General features: G+C 37.0%; 1 protein-coding gene across 2 annotated transcripts in view; it reads left to right on the top strand.

The window, feature by feature from the left end:
* LOC131037825 (exocyst complex component SEC15A) overlaps positions 1-23,427 on the top strand; it is a 70,349-nt gene extending 46,922 nt beyond the window's left edge. For both annotated transcript variants that reach the window (XM_057970047.2, XM_057970046.2), the window contains exon 3: positions 22,738-23,427. The gene's annotated coding sequence lies outside the window, so the exon portion shown is untranslated. The remainder of the gene's footprint in view (positions 1-22,737) is intronic.
* The last annotated feature ends 343 nt before the right edge of the window (positions 23,428-23,770 follow it).

Genomic DNA, 23,770 nt, shown 5'->3' on the forward strand with positions numbered 1-23,770 from the left:
CCGTTGGGTTCTTTCTTCAAATCACTATAAGATTTGCTAGCGGTGATCCTCGCGATTTTCCTCCTCTCGTAGGTTGTGAAGAGCAATAAGTGTTGTGCTAAAAGCCTTGGCAAGTGGCACATAAGATGATCCACTGCTGGAATTACCCCGAGTGTATCCCAGATCACACTCTCGGGAACCTTTGCATGTTTGGCTTCCCTACAGATGTAAGTGCCAATGGAGGCCTTCAATATATTTGCACAGTCTTCTGTTGTGCTCTTTCACCTTCAAATACTTCTTCATCACTGGTGCTTGGTTCGCTTACTGGTTGGCCCATTGTAGGGTTCTCGCAATGTCATACGTCTACTGTCCCCTCGGGTAACTCATTCTCCAGATTTGTTCAGGCAACGACGCCAAATGTTTTGCCCTATAGGGTATGTGTTCAGAACATGACAGAATGCGAGTAAAACAAAATAGTATGCATATACACAAAATGTAGAGTACTCATAGATATATATTCATTGATCACAACATTACAATGTATCTCTAGAATCACATAACAAAACCTCCACCTATCCCGAGGATAGATACACAGACATATATATAGGTGTTGACCGGCCGCCCGTGCCAACCGTCGGCAACCGTCAGCTAACCGCCGACCCCTCAACAACAACTTAACAAATACTAATTTACCCGACAACACTTCAAAGCTCTCAACATTTGCTTGTTACTTTGCGACTCCTGCACCACATCCAATAAGTCATATTTGATAATCTCCCAGAATTCCTAGAAGAATTCTGCCTGGAAGCCATCAAGGCTAGGGTCTTTACCTCTCTTCATCTGAAAAACAGTCCTTTCCAATTCTTCCAAAGAGAGGGCTAATGCGTCTCTCATTCAATTTGTTGGACACAACATGAGGAATGCAACTCAAAACCTGTCTCTCTTCATTTTCAGCAGGAGGAGAACCTCCCCTAAAAAGGGAAGAGAAGTATCTAATAGCTACCTTAGAGATATCTTGAATAGAAGATAATTGAGTTCCCTGCTTAGACGTAATAGAAGAGATCATGTTCCCATGCCTTCTAGCGTTGACCGAGTTAAAAAAGAAGGCCCTTTTTTTGTCTCCCTCCTGCAGCTAATCAATCCTTGACTTCTATTTCCAAAAATCTCCTCCCTGAGTTCCCATTTTGCTAACTCTTTCGAAGCTTTAGCTTCCTCATGAAGAACCTTCGTAGGGGCAAAGTCTCTGTTGTGCCTGGAAATAGTATCCAGCCTGTTCTGGGCTGCCTTCTTGGCCATACAAATATTACCAAAATAATACTTGTTCTATTTATTGAGCTGAGATTTCACAAACTGAAGTCTCTTAACAAACGAGTACTTAGCAGTACCATAAGTAGGATCTCCTCTACTCCACCACCTACTCATAAGATCCTTCAATGTAGGATCACGAGTCCACATAAGCTGAAACTTGAATGAAGGATTCTTAGAAACACCCATCGACATAGCTGACAATTTGATAGGCTAGTGATTAGATCCCCTCCACTCTAAAATCTCTAAATTGGTATTCCAATTGTTGCCTATCCAATGATTGGAAACTAAGAACCTGTCCAGACGCTCAGCGATCAAATCCTTCCCACATCTCCTATTGCTCTAGGTATAAACACTATTACTAGGCTTAATATTTGTCAAATCTAAGAGGAATATATTATCCTTAAAGGCTTGAGAGGAAGGATCTAGCTTAAACACTCCACTCCTCTTTTCCTCCAAACTAGTGATAGCATTAAAGTCCCTTGCCATGATCCAAGGAAAATGGGGAGCCTGGGACCTAACATACCGGATATGAGACCAAAGGAGAGCTTTCCCATGAGGATCCACCGGGGCATAAACATTAGTGAAAAGGCACAAAACTCCAGAAGCAAGGCTACATGCAACTACTGATAGAGAATATCTACTAGAGATCCACCAAATAGGACAAATCTTCCTTGGGTCCCAAAAGCAAGCCAAACCACCAGCGCTTCCCTGAGCACCAATACCTTGACAAAGCCCCCTCCACCAAACTTTAGGGGCAATGTTGAGCACATCTTCCATAGACAACTTGGATTCCTAAATAAACAAAATATCTGGAACATGAACTTTAACTAATTGTTGAACAGCCTTTTGTCTAGGGATGTTGTTCAACCCCCTTTCATTCCATGAGAGAACTATCATTTTTTAATTTTTAACATTGGAGAAATGAGAATCAATCGTTTTAACTGATCCAAACTCCACCAAATTATCCCCCATCCTTTTTATTTTATCCTGATTAGTTTTTTGTACCACTTGTAGGGGCCTTCTCCTGCCCACCCTTTTTGAAGTTTTTTTGGTGTATTCCTAAAGTGGGAGGAGCTCTAATAGTTTTCTCTGGATCCCGATCCCACATCTTTGGCATATGATTAGCACAAACCAAGGCAGATTCAGCTCCTACCCTTACATTATTTGTAATCTCCACATCACTAGAAGCCTCCATAGCCTGCTCAGTATCCATCTGAGACTTAGGCAGTGCAAGCTGAGAGTTATCCAAGACGCGAAACCCCCTAGAAGCCTCATGATCCTCCCCTACAGGGCCCTTTGCATCTCGCATTTCAATAGTCATTCCATCAATTTGTTCAAAGCCTTCCAAGGCTGCAAAGTGATTAAACAATCCCTCATCTTGTTTATCTTTTATGGTATGCTTTTGGCCTCTTCCCTTACCTCGAAGTTTCATCGGAATAAAACCGTCCTTGTCAGAACCTCCATCCACCATTGGGGCTTTCCATTTATCTACTCTCGAAGGTTGACAAGGAGGTTCATTGGAAGAAGACCCGACAAAATTGACTTTTGTGTTGGAAATATTGTCATTGATGTGAAAGGCAATCAGTGGAGACTGTTGGAATGCTGTCATTGATGTCAAAGGTAAGAATGTCATTAGTTGTTAAGGAATTGAATAGCTGTGATTTATATCAAAGAGCTCAATACACAAGCCGAATGGAATTGATGTCATTTATGTCATCATTATTGTTATCATTGATAAATACACGAGACTGTGAATGTCATCACTGATGTCAAAAGGTACGTATAAGTTTGTGGAGTGAGAACTCGTAGTTAACAATAGTTCTCTTATGAAGACTACTGATAATATAGAGAAAGTATTGAAAATTTACTTGACATGAGTTGGTGATTAAAAAATAATAGAGACAAGAAAAATGTATATTAATACAAGACAAAGACAGCAACTCATTAACATGCACAACTATAACAAAGACATGCAATTCACAAAGCAGCTATGATTAGTTATTAATAGATAATTACAGCCAATTTGACAAGTAATGAACGTTTAGAAGTTTCAAGATTGGAATGACCAATCTAGTTTGATATTACTCACGTGGCAGAGGAAAAGGTTATTATTTTGTTTAGGGGAATACTATGACATCGCAGGTTGACATACACTTTGGTGTGAAGATTGATGGTGTTTCTTCAGTGAACAGATGCCAAGTCGAATACTTTCATTCAGTGATTTGTGGCCGTTTGAAACTAAAACATGGAGGTGTATTGAAGGATTTTAAGGCACATGATTTGTTTGAACATATACCAAAAAGAAATATGGCAGCATGGACGTTAATAGTAACCTGAGTATTGGCAGTTCGAAGGCCTTCAAACAATGAAATTAAGCACAAGATGATAATATGACCGAGTTGATAATGAACCAGTAGTCATGATTCAAAAACATATGCTATGATCGGAGGATGACATTACTAACAGTAAAATCTGTGGTCAAAGAAATATGCATTACTATTATCGATGGAAGTTTCAAGGACTGAGTCAAGCCATATGCAAATCGGTGGTCAAAGAAACCAAAGAACTTACTGAACCATCATAAAGCCTAACCGGTGGTCTAAATTAATTTATAGAACTGATAGTTATATTATCTGTGAAACAAAATCAAAACTTAAGAATTTCCATACTTACATTGCATTTGTTTAATTGATAACCGATAAAGGTGAATTGTAATAATTTGTCTAATCGATACAAAGGAACTCTCAAGTCTTTATTAATATTGTGAATGCAGAGTCTTTGGCATCAATAGCTATTAAATCTGTTAACAAAGGACATAATTATCAACACAACCGTTGGGTTGTAAAGATGCAAACTTTCTATTAAAGGTAATGTAAAAGGTATATAAAGAAAATGAAATCAGTTTGAGTTGTGTGAAAGGTGTATGTGAACGTAAGCAGTGTGTGGTGTGTGTAAGGTGAATATAATGCATATGAAAGGAGAATAAGAAAGGAAACCTGTAACTGTGTATATTTTCCCTGAAGACAAATCAGTCTCTATACCAGATTAAGAAAAGGCTCTATATATGAGAAATTTATTAAAGGGGAAGAGTACGAAGAATTTGTTGCAAATTTAAGAAGACAAAGTGATCAGTTTTGACAGATTTATGTAGACTCTCTGAACATCATTATGAATATATTATGAGACTTGTGAAGAGTATTTCATACAGAGATAAAGAAGACTATGGAGCAGAATCATAAAGCATATTGAAGTCAGTTTTATGAGAAATGGTATGTCAGATTTATGAGGAGATTGTAATCAATTTTGTAGTAGCTTTATTGTCACCATAATACCGGTTTGAAGAAGAGAGTTTGTGGAGGAAAAGATTGAATTGACCATCATCCGTTGAAGAAGCAACAGTCAAGGTGGAATCTAGTTCTGATTTGGAGGTTGGTGCCTCATAGAAAAGAGATTGGTGTCTCTTGCCGAGTTGGTGCTCAGTTGTGGGAGTTGGTGCTTCTAGCGGGTTGGTGCCTACAAATTCAGAAGCGGGAGTTGGTGCTTCCAGTGGGTTGGTGCTCACAAACAAACTTAGGGTTTGGTGCCTACAAATTGCTGAGTTGGTGCTTCTAGCGGGTTGGTGCCTACAAATTCAGAAGCAGGAGTTGGTGCTTCCAGTGGGTTGGTGCTCACAAACAAACTTAGGGTTTGGTGCCTACAAACATTGTAAAAGAACAATTATATAAAAGCAATAATTTGCCATGGTTTTCTCCCATTTGGGTTTCCATGTAAAACATTGTGTTATTGTGTTTTTACTATGTGCATGATTGTTGAAGGATAGTGAATAATGTGCTATTATGATTAATAATTTTAAGTTGGTAAAATTCACTGTTATACTGATTCACCCCTGCACCCCCCTCCCCTCTCGGTATAATTGTGTGCTCTTCATTTTGGGCATTGCTTTTGCAGATGGTCGTACTCATGACAAAACCTGCATTTAAACGGGAGAGCCTTGTAATCCAATTGCTGAATCCATACTGAAGAACCCAGCTGGATCTCCATAGAATCGGGGAGGGGAACATTTAAATCTATTTTTACACATACTTGAGGATAAGTGACTACCTTTTTGTTTGTCATCTGAGAAGACCGAACTGGTTTGCCAAGCAATAGAGCTATCATGTGTAGAATATCACTCCTCCAAAACTCCAACAGTAGCTCGAGGGGAGTTGAACCCAAACAGGAACCCTTGACGGGAGTTCTGTTGAAGGATTCAACCCCGTGTGCCATGGCTTGATAAACAGTCCAATCTGATTATAAAAGTAGGGTCCTTCATTAAAGGCTTTATTCTGAACCGACATGCATGAAAACACTACAACAAAAACATTATTAGCTGCTGGCAACACTTCCATGTCTCCCTCTGGATTCCACGTCTTTTGAGTCCATGTATCCAATGCCAGGAGGTAGACTTGAATGCGCATGAATTTACAAATGAGAGCGTGATTTGTCAAATAAGAGACGTCTTTTGCAACTGAGTCTAGTTGGATGACCAGAACAGGCCTATCTTTGGAGCGTTCCAAACACCCATTCAACTTTGGGATACGAGACCCACCAGGTCGAATAAGAGAACCACCATGCAAAGCTTCATTCTAAAAACCATTAGCACCCCCATGCAAGGGAGAGGAGTGCTCTAAATCTGCAACCACATCCCTGATTGAAACCCTTGGAGAGCTCCCCAAACCAACCTTTGAGACCATAATGACAGCCGAGACTTAAGATAAAAACCATTGCATGCCAAAACAAAACCAGCAAAATGAATCTGCAAAAAAAACACAAACAAAGCACCCCCAAACAGTGGAAACTCTACACCAAAAGATCCATGCTGAACCAAAGCGCCCTCCCTGTACACAACGACACCCTCCCACAGCAGATCGAACACATGCAACAGAAGAAAGCTAGGGTTACATAACCCTAGCCTACGCACAACCTTCACAGCATGTTGCCATCCTCCGGTAATCTATGATATTGAGCTCATAGATGCTTACAATGATTTAACTAACACTTATACCTTATGAGAAGAGATACTTATCCTATGATTTTGGTGGTTGTATTTTGAAACATTAAAATTTAAGTGAAATGGTGTCCTCAACTTTTAAGAGACCAGAGAATTTTACAGCAAACAAATTGAATTCATTGACACCAGAATTGAAATTTTTTAAGAGCGACATTAGCTTAAACACCCACATGGTCCTCTTCTTTTAATTGTTTTGACAAGCTTTGAATGCTTTGTATGGGCTCACTCTTATATTTTTGTAGATATATTTAAATGTTCAAGATTTTAAAGTTTCAGCTTCTTTTAGTTTGTCTATTTTATTTTTAGATATTTTTAATTTACTTGTATTGTAAAAAATTATTATTAAATTTTATATATTATTTTAATAGTTGTCTTTGTGCCATTCCCTTGCTATCCCCAAATTCTAGATTTTTTTTGCTGTTCTTGAAACTTTCTCTTCTATTCTCTCAACTCATCCCCAAAACTTGGAGAAACAATGACAATAACTACTTGGAAGTAAAAGTTGGGTTTACTTAAACCCTATATCATTGTAATCACCTTGTTGAGATGAATCTATTAAATGCTGAATTTTTGGATTAGATTGCGTGTTAGTTTTTGCATCAACATTTCGGATCACACTTTGTGATCCATCATCAGGATAGTAGAGAGAGCTAGGATGCATAAAATGACTAGTTGTAGATTAGAACTAGACTAAAAAGAAGAGGGGAGAGGAAGGTTGGCATGAGGCTCAAAGCAACAACAATCAAAGCCAAAAATGGGGTTAAAATAATCAAGTAATAAAGCAAGAACTAAAAAAGGAAGAGAAGAACACAAACACAAAAAAGGTTAAAAATGATATAAATGAATCCCATATGTATGGTGTGAATAAACATGCAAGATAAATATAGAAAGAACAAAGAGAAAACTAAATATTTGAAAAAAAGGTAAAAAGAAAAGAAAAGAATCAATATAAAAAATATATATAAAAATATGAGCCATATAAAATGGATCAAATGCCAAAAGCTAGAAAGAAGAAACAAACACAAAAATATATTATGAGAAGGATGGTGGATTCTTGTAGGTTGGTGACTTAGGTGTGCTTTTGGATGGCTGTAATATATAGGGTTTAGTTTGGTTGCAAATCCCTTAACTCTTGGTTATGAAGAATTGTTATGATGTGGCTTTCTATCTTGGCATGAGATAGGGCTAGGAGGAGTTCATAAGATAGGGTCATTAAGTTATTAACATGCCTTGGTGAATCCTTCAGCTCTGTACAAACTCAAAATGTTGCTTATCCATAGATGGTAAGGCTTGGTTCTCATTCTCGTTGATGATCTAATAGGTTATGACAAATCAAACTCGGTCTTGATGCTTTATTGGATTGGCATTGTTGAGTGGAAAGTGAGGCATTATCAATTCAATATGGTGTTGAGGTAAGGCAAGTTGAGCAGATAAGGCATTGCCTTTGCCTTTGTCCTTCTAGATTATTGTGTGGGAATAGTCTCCTAATGTTTTGGTGTGTTGTCCTCATCAAGAGGAGAGGGATCTCTCTAAGGCAACTTATAGCCCTAGGGATACATTGTAAAGTAAATGGTATTAAGATTGTGTACAAGTCAAGATACTAAGGATTTGTAATTACTCTTTGAGAGCATTTTTCCTAGGCTCAACATAGGAAAATGGATTGGGATCTCCTTAAATGACAGACTCCTAGGCGATAACACTTGATTTTCTGAAATAAGGTCCAAGGAATGGCATGCATTTGCTATTACCCAAAGTTGTGTTAATAGGATATTGTAGGTCAAGTATATGTTCAAGACAAGGGAATGCATAACAATTGAATCATGTTCAATGTAACTTCTTTGGCCTTAGGGTAACGATTAGGTCTATGTGTTAGGATTTATGTAATACATCATGTTTTTGTCAATAGATATATTTTACTACCTTATATGGGATATGTAGTGCGGTAGTTTTGGGTGGTTAATGGGAAATTGCCATGTATAAATGCAACTATCATGCAATATAATAGAATTGCAGAATTTGGACCTAAAAATGTTATAGAGCTCTAGTTGATGAAAATATGGGAGGATGTTGAACATGTTATGTTTGAATGTTACGAGAGGCAGAAGTGAAAAAGTAGCATAATACAAGACCTCTTGCAAGCATCAATTTTTCAGGTTTTCTCTATTTTGTCTTTTTCCTTTTGGGGGAGCAATTTTCTTCCTTGCCATGTATGTGAATGGTATCTACACCGATGGGATTGATGCAACAATTAATCTAGCAAATGAGTTAGTGAAAGGTGTGGGATAAGCAATTGTGTTAAAATTATGAGAAGGCAAGTATGAGACACAGTGTCGGACAATCTTGTAATGATTGCTGGAGATTGAATTTAGGGTTCATTACTTGGAGGACTGTACAAAGCTTTATGATTCTGCCATAATACAAAGCCTTGTTTTTGTTTATTTTGCAAAGCCCCATAAAAATTTCATATATATAAATTAAAAGCAATATATTTTTGTTTAGTTAGAGACAATGTGACATACTATAAAGTTGAAGAGTCTCGCGAGGCATTTAAATTGGTTGCACAATCAGCCTGTGGGAGAAAGAGTATTAATATGAAGATCGTAGGAAATACCATTAGAGAGGAAGGTGCCATGGTAGACCATGCAAAGATCCAATAAGCATTTGGAAGTTTAACTTTGTGGTGTGAATACTTACTTCATTAGAAAGGTACTCCAAAGTTAGTTAATAGAGAACTCATAGAATATCTGTGTGGAATGCTACAAATCCAAAGTTTGATTCCATTGCGCATTTTTAGCATCTATGGTCTACTCATATTTGATTATATGTTCTACCTTTTTGGCAAACTAGTTGCATTGCCTTTATGCTACTATATAACCATATAGCTATGTGACTAGCCATCTTATAAGTTTTGAGCCATTTCTTATCTATTAGAATTATCAGCCATTTTTTATCTACTAGAAATATCACATTTATATTTTGGAACCACCTTTGTGAGCTTTGATGCAAATTCATGTATATGGATTCATTAGACATGTTGTAAAAGGATGCATTGTTGATGGTACTCGACATCCTTATAAACATGTTTTGATTGGGAGAGGAAGAACATTGTCATGGAGGAAATAAGACCCATAAATATCTGGCTAGTGTTGTTAGAGAGCATGCCAGGATTTTGTGGTCCACATGATCATCTGGATCAACCAGGTTGAGTGAGAAGAAGTTTGTGGAAGGTTGGAAGACCTTAGGAGTTTGGAGATAGTTTCTAGTCTTGAGCTTGCTACTAGCTTGGAGATTGGATTAATTGTTTAGTAGCAAACTTGGTTCTAGAGAGGTTGTTTAGGAAGGATCAAACTAGGGATTGTTGTCCGTTGAAGAACTAGTGAGGCCTAGTCCAACTAAGTTTTGCAAATAGTTGTGTCCCTATTTGCAATTGTACTTTGGATAATGAGTAATCTTGATTCACAAGTAGAGTATTGTACTTGTGGATGGTAAGCTTCTTGATTCATAAGAAGGGTTGTATACATTAGTAAGGATTAGTATTGGTTGATGTAAGTCATGGATTATAGTGTATGACCTGGTCCGTGAACCCTTAAGTAGCTGGTGAACTATTGAGTGTCTTAGTGCATCAGGTGGTTGTTTGGACTGTTGTGTTAGTCCTTGTCCAGTTATTGGTACTCTACCCTAAGTAGGGCATATGATGTAATAAGGAGAGGAATGTTAGGCTTTATGTATTACATGATGTTTTTATTAGTGGTTTATATTTTACTATCCCATATGAGATAGGTAGTTAGGTAGTCTTGCGTGGTTAATGGAAAACTTCTATTTATAATTAAAACTATTTTGTAATGGATTAGATACACAACATTTGGACGTAACATATGGCTCCAATTGGCACAAGGAGAAACTTGTCATATCCCTAATACTCATGTGCAAGAGCTTATCTAGGCAATATATGGTCTTAAGAAAAAATTATGATAGAATCTTAGATTGGTCTGTCATCCACAAGGACTTTATTGACCAAACATTCATAGATTTGAACCTTAGTGTTCAAGAATGGACCCTTTTGCATCATATGGTCATTGTAGTAAAGCAATTTGTCTATCTTGTTGAAGAACCCCAAGTTGGTAGGTGAGGACAGTTTATAATTTCTTCTAAATAATGGCATCCATGTCATCTTTATTATATTTTTTATTTGAAACCTCAACATGGCTTACAATGTGTAAGCAAAAGGCCTCAATCAAGGCTTGGTTGTAGGTGTCAAAGTACGAAGCAACTTGAGCAAGAATATTCTAATGTGAATTAACGATTGCTGTCAATGATGGTGGAAGGTGTGCATTTGATAGTTCTCATTTGATATATTATTAGATGTTTGTAGCCATGTATGTGCATAGTTTTGGCTTTGAGTTCAGCTTTGGTCGCGATTTTGATTTGTTTTGAGCTTGAGCTTGTTGATGGATTTGGGCATTTGTATTGTATTGTTCTGTGATGTGTTTTGATCGTTGGGGGTTTGTCGATGTGGAGTTGCAAAAGAAATAACAGGTATGCATTTATCCCATGATAATGACATTCCACCTTCACAAAACCCACAATGTTGATTTTGACATTGTTATAAATGGGTTGTTTGTTAGATGTATTGTCATACCTCGTCCTTGATCATCATATTTTTTCCTAATCAATGAATATAACCTAAACGTAGCAATTCAATTATTTTTAATTAATGGATGTTTATTTATTAAATTTGATATTTAATTTGAACATGAAATAAATGTAACAATTATTATTAATTAATTAATATTTATTAATGAATATTTATTTGATATTATTATTATTAATTAATATTTGATATTGTTATTAATTGATTAATATTTATTATTGGATGCTATTCATGAAATGTTTAATGAAATAAATTAATATCGATATCAAATAGTAGTAGGCCCTGATCCTCTAAGTGTCCCACGTAAGGCAGCAACTCCTTGGAAAAGAATCACCTCCCTTTGAATGGCGGTGACTCTTCTTGGAGTCGTTACTCCCTCCTTGCTCATATAAAGCATCGTGGGGGATATATATATGGATATCAAGCAATCAGCATAGAAGGGGTGAACTCTTCAGCATCAAACAAGGATTAAAGAAAAAGAAATAAAAAGAGTCACTGTCTCCTCGGCATTTGGAATTTATCAGACCTACGTGGTATGTGTTTACAACTATATTAATTCAGGCTATAATAAAGAACTTCCTTAATCTGCAATGATGATGCTTGGTGTCAGTATTGAGCAATATAATATTTTAAATAAAGGTTATGTGGCTTATAATATTAGTATTTAGATATATTTAATATATAGTATTAGGCTGTTAGCATAATATAATACTGATAATATAATTTAATCCTGTTATTATAATATAATGCTGTTAACATCATGCTATCAATATGATGTAATATAATACTAATAATGTAATATAACATAATGACAGTTTAATAATGCCTTTCTATCACTAACTGTTCATATGATGATTAAGTAAATTATATGATGGAGTCCATGATACATTGATACCTTTCAATTTCACCATCCAATTATGGAGGGAGAATACAAGGAAGCAAGAGCACTAGGCTTCAGCAGGTAGGCCAACCCCGAATGTGGGCCAAGAGGCCAAGTTGATGAGGTCCTTGGTGCTCTTGGGCTTGTTGGAGAGGGATAGATTTGAGGTGCCTTGGGTGATTCTCCTTGAGCTCCATAATGGGAACTGATGTAGGGATAAAAAGGGTTGTTGAATCCTTCATATAACTATGCAATATATAAGAATGCTGAATATATAATCTATCAAAGCATAATGGAAATGTTGACTAATCTGTTGTGCAGGTTCCAGACTAAGCTTAGTTGACAATAGTGCCCCTCTATTGTAATCGCTATGCACTAAAATTGTGATTCTAGGTCAGAATATAAGAGGGTCCCATTAGGGGACATTACATGTATTAGTTGAGGTAGAGTGAGTAGATCCCTGACAGTGAGCACTCACAAGGTTTTGATGAATTTCAAGGCTGCTATTCTACAGTATAATAGGCCTTGAATGGGATGGCGGTTGTATAGAAGCTATCATAGAAACAAATCTAATTATTATAGAAAGATAAATAATAATGCATTGTTCTTCAATTGCTCAAGAACTTTTTTAATTTTTTGCATTTGTGTGTAGGATGGCTTGTGATTTGATGATAAACATATTACTATTGTTTATATCACTTGGGAAGGATGACTTGGGTCAAAGTGGTTTCCTTGTGGATCTAGAGGCTATTTGTTGGTGGTTGCCTAATCTGAACTTGGTTGATTTATCCCTTATGCTTGTCCTTGACTTTGTTGAATAATGCCCCTCATGTTGAGTCTTTTTACACTTTTGAGATTGACTGCTGAATTTTGGAGTAGTGGTGTTTTGGTTACTATTCTTGTTATTTTGATTGCTTCGACTTGACGAGGCTTCACCTATTTCTTGGGGTTTGTTCTATTCCAAGGCTGGTCTCAATGGCCTCTTCATAGTACAAAGACTTATTAGTCTTCACAATTTGTAACTCAAGGTCTTTCTCAACATAATGGATGAAAAGTGTGATTAGTTCTTAAATCATTGTTGAAGCTCTAGAAGAGGCATAGAGGGCACTCTGTCAATTGATATGATCAACACATCTTACCCTCGTTATGTTTGGTATATAAGTAGGTCCTTGATTTTGGTTATGTGTCTTCTGAAGTTTTTAACATATAACTCAGATAATTATTGGAAGTTATGGATGGAGCCTTTGTCAAGGTGATAGTAGCAATGAGGGTCCTGTGTCTCCAATGATCTTGAGAAGAGCTTAATTATGATGACCTACAAAGTGGGAAATTCCCTCTAAGTGTAGGATAGGCTTTGATATAAGAATTAGGATCATTTCTACCATAAAATTTTGGAAGCTTGGGTAGGAGCTTTGGGAAACATGCCCTTTGATGTGAGAGACTGAAGGCTTGTGAAGGCATTTGAAATTCTCAAGGAAAGATTTTATTCTCCATAGGTCTAAGTGGTGATGGCATGCTAAAAATTCTAGCTTAGGTGGAGGACCATTTGGAAAGTAAGCATAGTAATGAGGCATCTGATCCATACCCTCCTCAGACTTGATCATTAGTACGAGCAACATTCTTCATAGGATCTTGCTGATCTTGATGCAAAAAAGGTGTTAATATGAAAATTTAAGCGGCCAATGTTTGTTGTAGAAGTATGAGTTCTGGATGGTAAATGTTTCTTGGTAGTGTAGCAGCACTAGCATGTTTGCAATATGTTCAGGATGTTGAGCACCTTGAGTGAAGAATATTGTGGTTGGTCCTACTGTCTAGGTTGCAATGGTGTTCTTTAACATTTTTGGCTAGGTGAAGAGGTCTTCTCCATAATTATTATTGACAATTGTAAACTCTTGACGAGAATATTGCAGATTGCCATCTATTCCTAAGGCATTAACATGTGAGGCTGATTTTGTTGCAATGGTGTTCTTTAACATTTTTGGCTAGGTGAAGAGGTCTTGTCCATAATTATCATTGACAATTGTAAATTCTTGATGAGAATATTGCAGATTGCCATCTATTCCTAAGGCATTAACATGTGAGGCTGATTTTGATTGGTTTCATTAGGTTCATTTCCTGGATAGCTCATGCTACAAATATGGATTAAGCCTTGAATTTTGAAAATCATAGATGGCTAATGAAGAGTGACAATGCTATGTTCTTCGAGGACATTGAATCAATAGGGAGACTAATAATATTTGTGGCTCAACATATGGACACACTAGTTTGTGTAGGATGTATTGTTGTTGGACTTAGCCTTGTATCTAAAATTAGAATTGCGAGAGTAGTTGTGAATCATGACCGTGTCTTTGTTATAGGCCTCAGATCTAGAGGGTTGGACATTAGGGGAAGTATAGAATGTTTCCTTAGATGATATCAACAAATTGGAAGATTCATATGTTTTTTGGCTCAATATTTAATTGGGCTGGGTGAGATGGTCTTGGACTAGAGCCATGTGTTTAGGTTTAGAATTGCTAGAGCAGTTGCAAATGGTGACTCTACCCTCATCATAGGCTTTGGATGTAGAGGCTTGGGCCCTTTGATTTTTCCTTTGAGTGACCTCTTGGCTGTTAGCTGTTGGAGGGAGAGGCTGCTGCTTGTCATTTGTGAAAATGATATGCACACCAAATATGAAAGAAATAGGAAAAGTGTAAAGGAAAAGGTTAAAGTGCGTCATGGTGATGGTCATGAAGAGAGGGATTATTGGAAGAGAGAAAAGAAAAGAAAAGAAAAGAAAAGAAAAGATTGCTAGTGAAAAAGGCGCTGCACAAAACCTTTTTGAAATAGACCTTACTAAATTAAAAAAGTCTTGCAAATTTAGTACCTTTGTATGCCAAATTGTGCCCAACAGTACATTAATGCAATTAAAGACTATGCAAGCAGCCTCAAAGTGCAGGCAACCAGAAAAAACCAAAGAGTAGCCTATAAGGGACTGACTGAAACCTTAGGGGTGTTTACAAACTATCCTAGCTAATTGAAGCCTTTTAGATTCAACAAAAGCCTCTATTTTGCTCCAGAGGTCTTATGAAATTTTTTTCTTTCATTCTCAACAACAAAGATGGGGTTTGCAAAATAGCTTTGATACCATGTGAAAATCACCAAGAAGCTTTACAAAATCAAAAGCACTTGACAAAGATCTTGTTTTATGGGCAAGACTAGAGTTGAAACTGAAGACAAACACACTGACTCATCATGTGAGTCATCAAGTGTGGAGTCTAAGGAAAGAATCACTCGCTAATATAACAATTTACCTACCTAATTAAACACCTCTAGAAGATGGCACTCTATGTGAGAGATGGCACCAACACTAGTAAAACATAAGAAAACTTAGCTTAAGTGCATAGCAAGATGATAAACTAGTGCATAAATACAATAGACTAACACCCTCCACAGGCACAACTTTGGTAGATGGTGATGATTGGCAACAAGGCCATGTTAGGTATTGTTGACGTGTTTTTTTTGCACATGCGAACACAGAATAAAATACCGATGTATCTTATCTTCTCTTGAACAAAGTTCCCAACTGTTGAAGATCTCGCTGAAGGATCAGTCGGAGTAACTCCAAGGTTCTGTATGTAGGATCTCTACGTGTGGATAAGCTCTCTGTGGTATGATGTGATTTGCTGGAATCACAAGGGGACTTACACTTGATGACTGAACTTCTGATTTGCTTTGAATATTGCTGGAACACAGGATTTTACTGCCTTAGATTTGAAAAAAGGAAAAAAGACGAGGGCGAGGAAAGGATCTAATCCTAACACTAAGAATGTAAGAGCAATGAATGATCTTTGATGAAATTCTAACTAAGTCTTGTTTTGACATCCCAGGACCATCTCCACAAGGTTAGTGCGATCTTCGAAGGAAAGCTTTATGATGTTCAAATCATCACTACAGGCATAGACACCATCAGGTTGATGCATATCAATGAAGAAGCGACAATTGAAGTTAAGCTTAAGCTGAATGATTCCAGTTGACTACACAAGGCAAGTCTGCAATCAACAAACTGCTAGTAGTATGGATATACGAATTTCACCATCAATCAAGCACATTTCTTCCACTCATCTAATAACATGAAATCAAATATGAGAAGTATAGAGACCATGCAAATTGTCGAATCGACCCATAAATTTCACCATTTCTTCAATGAAGTTTTACAAGTCTTTTACAACAACATCTTGGCAACAATCTTTGCCTTCTTTCTCTACTCTACTCTAATTGCTATTCTATCAACTAGCTAATCACCTTCTAACTATTCTCTATCTGTCTTCTATTAACTCCCTTTACAAAATGAAGAGTCGGGGCTTATATAGTGCCCTGAATACAATTCGATGGCTCAGATCCATTTGAGATCAATGGACAAGATTCAATAATGAAAACCCTAATTAGGGTTTGTTACAACCATTACATAACATTTAATGCTTGACCAATGATAAAATTATATCTTTAGGACACATGTCTTCTTTGGAAAATTCGACCAATAGATAGCTGGGGTAGGTACATCGAAGTTTGCGCCACCTCCCATGAGTTAGGTACATTGAATTTGGACATGTTGAGGTGGACCAATCCAATTGGAGAAGTGATGACTGGGATGCCACCTCGTCTGACACTCGGTTGATGCCAATTTGGTAATGTTGAGAAATTAGCTTTAATTAACTCTTCTGGAACTATCTGCTTCTTCAACGAACCCTTTGTTCTGACTTCTTTTGTCTTTGATTTGCAGGATGATGATGTATCTCGCCTTGGAATGCTGGATTGGAAGAAGTTATTCCTGATGATGCCGGATCGAAGAAGGCTGTCCTTGTCGATGCTTGACTGGAGGAGGTCGCCCTTTGATCTGGCTTGATTTTCCAACTCCGAGATCTCCATTTGATGCCTACACAAAATATTAAAGTTAGTCTTTTGAGCATCAAACCTCAAAGCATGAAATTTAAGACCTTTCAAAGGTAAAACTTAAGATATTAATTTGAAAAAAGTCATGATAAATCAAGAACTATACATTTTCAAATTAATCATGAATGGAAATTGGATTTTCAAGACTTAGATTTTACAAAATTGCAATGGGATCACAATAAGTCTTGAATGAGATCTTCAAAAAAGTAATTCTTCATACCTTCCCTTGAATACTTAAGTACAAAACCTTGAAAAATGAAGGAAGAAGACCGGATTTTGTTGGGCAAGATTTATAGCCATCCCTTGGATGAAGTACGCCTCCTTTAGCCTTCAAAAGAGCCTCACCTTCCACTAGCTTCTCCAAAATCTGGAAATTCACCTTCAAACTTGCTTAATTTCACCTTCAATCTTCTGAATTTCGCTCCTCAAAATATGCTCTTCAAGTTCGCATGAGAGATAATGCAAGAATGATTTGAATTTGCTAAAGAACCTCTCCCATTATATAGAGCGCTTACCTTGATTCTTGTTGAGGCCGACCTAGCAATTAAGCCTTAAAATAAAATAAAAAACCACCAAGAAGAAGGCCGACTTGATAAATAAAGACAAAATAATGCCTTGTGCGCTCAACCTTTAATTTTTTAATTATTTAAATTAATTTTAATACCTCTAAGATGTTCATTTTGATTATTTCAAGGTACAAAATTAATTTATTAAATTGAAATGCCTTTAATTTAATGTGAATTTGATTTAATCTTCCAAAGGCTTCGAAGTGAGTAAATTTGGTGAATTTTTAAGAATATCATGCTCAAATAATGTAAAAATGAAGGATATCACTAATCTCGCCCTGGACCCTTGGCAAGGGTCAGGAGCGATTTTTCAATCTAGACCTTGCATACCTCCCTTTTTTCGCCCAAAACTTCTTCTAGACATTTAAATGGTATTTTTAATTGAAGTTTTGAATTTGATTTCATTTGATCTTTAGGAGGAAAGTGTATTTAGGTTTTTTTTCGCCCTGGACCCTCAGAGAGGGTCAGGAGCGATTTTTCAATTTTGCTCTTAATCCTTCATCTTTTAATTGTCAATTCTCCTTGTGGGGTAAGCAATGATCTCCTTTACTTGTTCCATGCATGCTTGATTTGCTTTTGCAATGCAAAATAGGGGCTTCAAAGATTTTCGCTCTGGGCCTCCAGTGAGGGTCAGGAGCGACTTTTGCAAATTAGGCTAAGATCATCAAGTTTTGGAGGTAAATCCTTGTTCATCACGTTTTGGAGGACCCCTCCACCTTAGCACAACCTTGCCTTAGCGCAATCTTGAAGGGAAGTTGTTGGTTTTGCAAATTTCGCCTTGGGCCTTCAGTGAGGGTCAGGAGCGATTTTGAGTCTTTTGCACAAATTCTTGATCACTTCAACTTCAAATTACCCTCAAGGCGTAGAATATCATTCTTCACTCCCTTTTGAGTCTTGGAAACAAAATACCATCTCGAAATACAAGGGAAGTGAGAACTCTTGGAAATTTCGCCCTGGACCCTTGGAGAGGGTCAGGAGCGATTTTCCCTATTGTCATCAAAATTTGCACTCTCAGCATCTCAATTCCACTTCAAGGCATTTCAAACATCGTTTCTAACTTGTGCCTAGGCTTAGCTTTGCTCAATTTTGGAGAAAAAGGTTGGATATTAGGTTTTTCGCCCTAGGCCCTTAGAGAGGGTCAGGAGCGATTTTGCAAATTCAAGCTTATCCATCTTTTGTTAGCCCCCCAAATTATCTTCAATGGGCAAAACACACCTTCCCTCATTCATTTCAATCATAAAATCGCTTTGTCCTTGCAAGAAAATTGTGCCTTTGAAATTTTCGCTCTGGGCCTTCAGTGAAGGCCAGGAGCTATTTTTGTCTTTGTTGCCCAAAATTCACCATTTTTCAAACTTTCAAACTTCCAAATGCATCCAGTAATGTCCAATCTTCTCTCTGGGAAACCTTGCACAAAAAAAGTTAGCCAAAATTAGCGAGAAATAAACTCGAGCAACATTTTCGCCCTGGACCCTCAGCAAGGGTCAGGAGCGAAATTTACAATCTAGGCTAAATTGCTCAATCTTTTAGTTTCAAACCACTTCACAGGGCAAGGTAAGATCATTTTCAAGGCCAGGAACAAGGTTTCAAATTCAAGCGAGTTGGCATATGATGTCTATAATGAATTTCGCTCTGGACCCTTAGCAAGGGTCAGGAGCAAGATTCGCTTTGGACCTCCTGAGAGGGTCAGGAGCGAAATTTGACTTTTTGAACTCTCCGTCAGGATAATTTTATGGAATATAACATTTAAGTATACATTTCTTATACTTTAAGTTATATTCCATATATACTTTCAGGATGTTTGAGAGTGGTTTCAGACCTCCAGGAGTTATATTGCAAAAGCTAGTTTTTGGAGGTTTTTCAGTTTTCAGACTTACTCAAATTTCAGGATCAGGACATTGCAGACTTAGTCAAATTTCAGGATCAGGACATTATTCAAGCAGGACCTGCTATCCAGGTGATCCCCTTGGCGACACTCAAAATGCAAAGGCTAACTGACAAAACCCTAAAAAAACTAAAAACAAACCCTAGAAAGCAAAAAAGCAAGGGTCCCCATTTGCAATGGGGCAATGTGTGAAAATGTCACAACAAGCATCCATGTCCAAAAAATTCTTTATAATAGAGAAGAGAAAACTCGTGGGAAAAACTCTCCTTTAAAAAGGAAAAAGGAAGATGGGTCCCAACAAGTAGGCCTAAACCAAGTAGTCAACATACAAAAAAGATCTCATGATGTGTCTAGGATTTAAAAGCATCTTTCTAGAAGTTTCAATACCTTTCTCATGAATTTGATCGTCCAACTTCACTAGAGAACAAAAATAGCCAACTAGAGAATGAAAATAACAACTCAGCAAGACTTAAGAAGATAACCAATGTAATGTCCCCTATTTGAATCACCTTATATTTTGCCCACAAGAGATTAGAGTATCACGGTTCAGGTCTGATCTAATTGCTTTATGAGAACTCCTGCTATGCTTTGATGCCCTCATCAAATGAAACCTTCTCCCCTTATATCTTCCAATTTGAGGGAGGGTCACACCTCTTCATCATGTTTGCCCTTTGTAATGGTCACAACCTTTCACAATCACCACCCTTCAAATGAGTCACAACCCTTCATCATTTATGCCCATTGAAAGAGTCATAACCTTCCATAATTATGCCCTTTGAAAGAGACACAACCTTTCATAATTTCTGCCTTCCTTTGGAAGACGCACTTCCTTATTTAGTTCCCATTCCTTCCTTCTTCCATTGATTCTTTCTTGATTCACATACTCCATTCTTTCTTCTCCTCCTTCCTTCTTCCATTGATTCTTTCTTGATTCACATGCTCCATTCTTTCTTCCCCCCCCCACAAATGAGGTTCTCTTCCTTCATTTTATATCTCATGTTTGAGGGAGTTTCATGCCTTTTGAGGGAGTCTATATTTAATTTTATTCTTTTATATTTTAATTTTAATTTTATTTTTATTCTTTTGTATTTTAATTTTATTATTAAATCCTATTTCAAAGTGGGGACATTACAGCCAACTTCTTACACCATCATCATAGATGCTTTTTTACGCCTCTTACAATGTCATAGATGCTTGTAATTTGTTGTAAATTGTCATAGATTCTCTTCCACTTAATGCTAAGTGTCCAGTGATGCCTTTCAATGCTTTCTCCTACATTATGCCACTTACACACATTATAAATACCCTACAAACACGTGGACGTCTAAGATGGTTCTCTCCATGATCCTTGGCGATGTACACATAATTAATTGACTAATAAACAATTAAATTACAATATTCTAAAAGGATTGCAAGGTTAATATCACCTTTAGTCCTAACAAAGATTTTTGGTCCATATTTCTTTGCACCACTGAATGCTCGTGTCTTGCATTTCTTAACATGGCAACAAATTAAAAGCATTTTCAATGGAATCAACATCAAACTTGGCAAGGACTTGATCACTTACTGTACAAATTTCCCTCTTTTTAGGGGTGTTATGTTTGGTGTAGGTGATTGAGGTGAGCTAGGAAAAGAGTTTGCAACCCCTGGGCAATTTCACTGCTGCATTTGATCTTATCCTCCAAATCAATCTCATCAATGCTCATGTTCCCTAGCTTAGTGTCCTTGACCTTTGAATATTCATGTACCAATATTGAAGAGCATCTTTGACTTGACTATGCTGAAAATCTGTTGTTGATGACTGAAAACTTTCCAAAGCTGTTGTAGATGGCGCTGGCAACCCTTTTGATTTTGAAGATGTTTTTATATGTCTGAAAATAACAAATTGCTTTGGGCACTTGAAAACCCGCTGTCATTTTTTGTGATGGTGGCCAAACATTGGTAAACCAGATCTGAGTTTGAAAGGTGCTTCCAAAAGTAAATGGTGACCCAATCTCTACCCAACAGCAGGAGAAGAATGACTTGTCAAAATTTCAATAATGTGCTAATGATACAATACCGTTTTGGTTTGTACACTGTTTTGGACAATTATTTATTAGCCATATGCTGAAGTATTCTTGACTCTTTTTTAGTGTTTAAACTGTTCTGCACTGTTATGACACATGTTTTGCATGTCTTGACCTTATTTGACATTTAAACTTTTTTCCGAAATCTGTAAGGTGTGCAATGCACATGGAATGGACACTTTTTTGGTTTTTGAACTTTTGGGCAAAATGAATTCTGGCACATGCTGGGATTTTGTTGGGACTTTTTTTGGTGTGTTTTCAACTTTGGAAAAAATTCATTATGCCACACGCGAGGATCCTTTTTGGTCACTTATTGATGTTTTGAATTTTTTTACTAAAATGCATTATGCCATGCTCCATTGGGTCATTTGGACAATTTTATGTTTGCAAAATTCAGCTATTATCCTTTATGGCGTGCTCCGAGGACCTTTTTGATCTATTTTCACTTCGAGAACATTTTGACCCACTAACCCTTATGTTTTATTTCATTCCTTAAGTCAATTTTGGATTTCCTCCTTCACATACAATCCATGATCTTCACCTTTTCTGATTGTTGGAAAGCTCCTTCGATTGGATATGCAAAGACGTGGATCAGACCTTGAAAGTATGACATTCGTGGCCATGATACACAAGGATTTTGACAATGATTTATGATACAAGGAATGGCTTTCATTTGACTCAAGATCAGACACTATATGAATTTTTCTGTATGGGTACAGCAATTGCTTTGGTGGAGCCTTTCTTGCAATAACTCACCTTGATCTTTGATTATAGTTTGTTCTGCTAGATGGTTGTTATTTAAAGGTATACAATCTTTTGCACATGTTTTTAGAGATGGCTCTCTCTTTTCTTGGGAGGATATCAAGAGGACTTTTATGCTTCTAGTTCTGAAATCTCTTACAGAACTTTGTATGATAAGCTGTCTCTCTCCGAGGAGGTTTTTGATTCTTTGAAAAGTAAGTGGGGCTTTATTGATTCCCCTAAGCTTTTGGGAATACATTTGATTATATTTGGTCTTTTTGTATTGAGCCAAAGAAGTCTTGTCTTAGGTTGTTATTTTTACATCATCAACTTGCTGTGGCACTACTTGGTCTTCTTGTGGGTTCAGTATAGGCTCCTATTCTTGGTGCAATGCGGATGAGATCTGTTTCCATTTTTTTTTGATTTTAAGTTTGCTAAAAAAGTTTGAGATTTGTTTTTTTGGAGTAGACGTCGTTTTCTGATAAGAACTCCATTTCCTGGCTTGATATTTTGTTTGGACCCATTAACTCTTCTAAGAGGTTGAACACATTTCCTAGGAACTTATGGCTTATTGTGTCTACTGAAGTTTTATGGAAATTAAGAAACAAATGAGATTTTTCAGCGAGAAAGGAGTTAACTTATGAACTTTTGTCATAAGGTCACTTTTCCCTTTGTTGCCTTGCAGGTTACCTTGATGCTGAAAGTACCAAAGGAAGACTTTTACAAGATTTATGCGTAGGGATCATTCAGTGTTTACAAGGACGACCTTAGACAGATTGCTCTGAATGAGCGTTGCGGTGCTAGAGGTCAACTGGCTTCTGGTGCTTCTACTGCTTCAGAAAATTACAAGGCTAGGACAGATGATAAGACTGCCAAAGAATTTGAGACCCTGACTGTTATTCTTGTGAATACCATCTTAAATAATGCTTTGGATCAGATTACTGTTGCTGATGTTGCTCGTAAAGCTTGGGAGGATAGGCTGATTGATGCATTTGTGGATCATAAGGTCAAGACTTCCCTGGCTGAGGGTGAGATTTTGGTGGACTATTCTTGGTTTGAGAGGTTACTCGGCAGCCACACTGGTGTTATTCTGTAAACTGTTTTAGAAAAAATATGCTAAAGAGTATTGGATCTAATTAGCTTCAGATCTGTGAAGGATCTCTAAGTTATGTTGAACTGTAGTTTGTTAGTGCAGTGGCTGTCAGTTTGGACTCTGGAGCCCTTGACTCTTAATTTTGTCTCAAGGATTGGCACTCTCCTGGGCCTGTCATGCTTTGATGTATCATGTAATGTCTTCTATTTTGTACTGTCCTTTGGGCTTATAAATTTTTGTAAATTTGGTTAACTTTCAGTTATAGAATTTTTTTGTTCTTAATCTGCTTGTGAGCTTTGTGGGAAAACTAGCAATTTTAGATTTTTCACATTCTGATTAAGTAATTGTTTTGCATAATATAGTGCTATAGTGCTCAAGGAAATAGAACCTCTTACATGGGAAGAAGAAAATATTGTGTGCTCTCAATTGCCTTTAAATTAATTTTTTTATTTAATAATTAAAATATAAATTAAATAATATTAATACAGTATTTTAATATAAATAAAGGTAGAGATAAAGATAAGATGGCTAATCAAAATTCTCTCTGCTGAAATTTTGCCACTCCAAAACTGTCCCCATGTCTCCTTGTCTCTGAAGCTCAGTAAAACACTGGCATTTAGTAAAA

This window comes from Cryptomeria japonica, chromosome 3, assembly GCF_030272615.1.
Source record: "Cryptomeria japonica chromosome 3, Sugi_1.0, whole genome shotgun sequence".
In the NCBI taxonomy this organism is placed as follows: domain Eukaryota; kingdom Viridiplantae; phylum Streptophyta; class Pinopsida; order Cupressales; family Cupressaceae; genus Cryptomeria; species Cryptomeria japonica.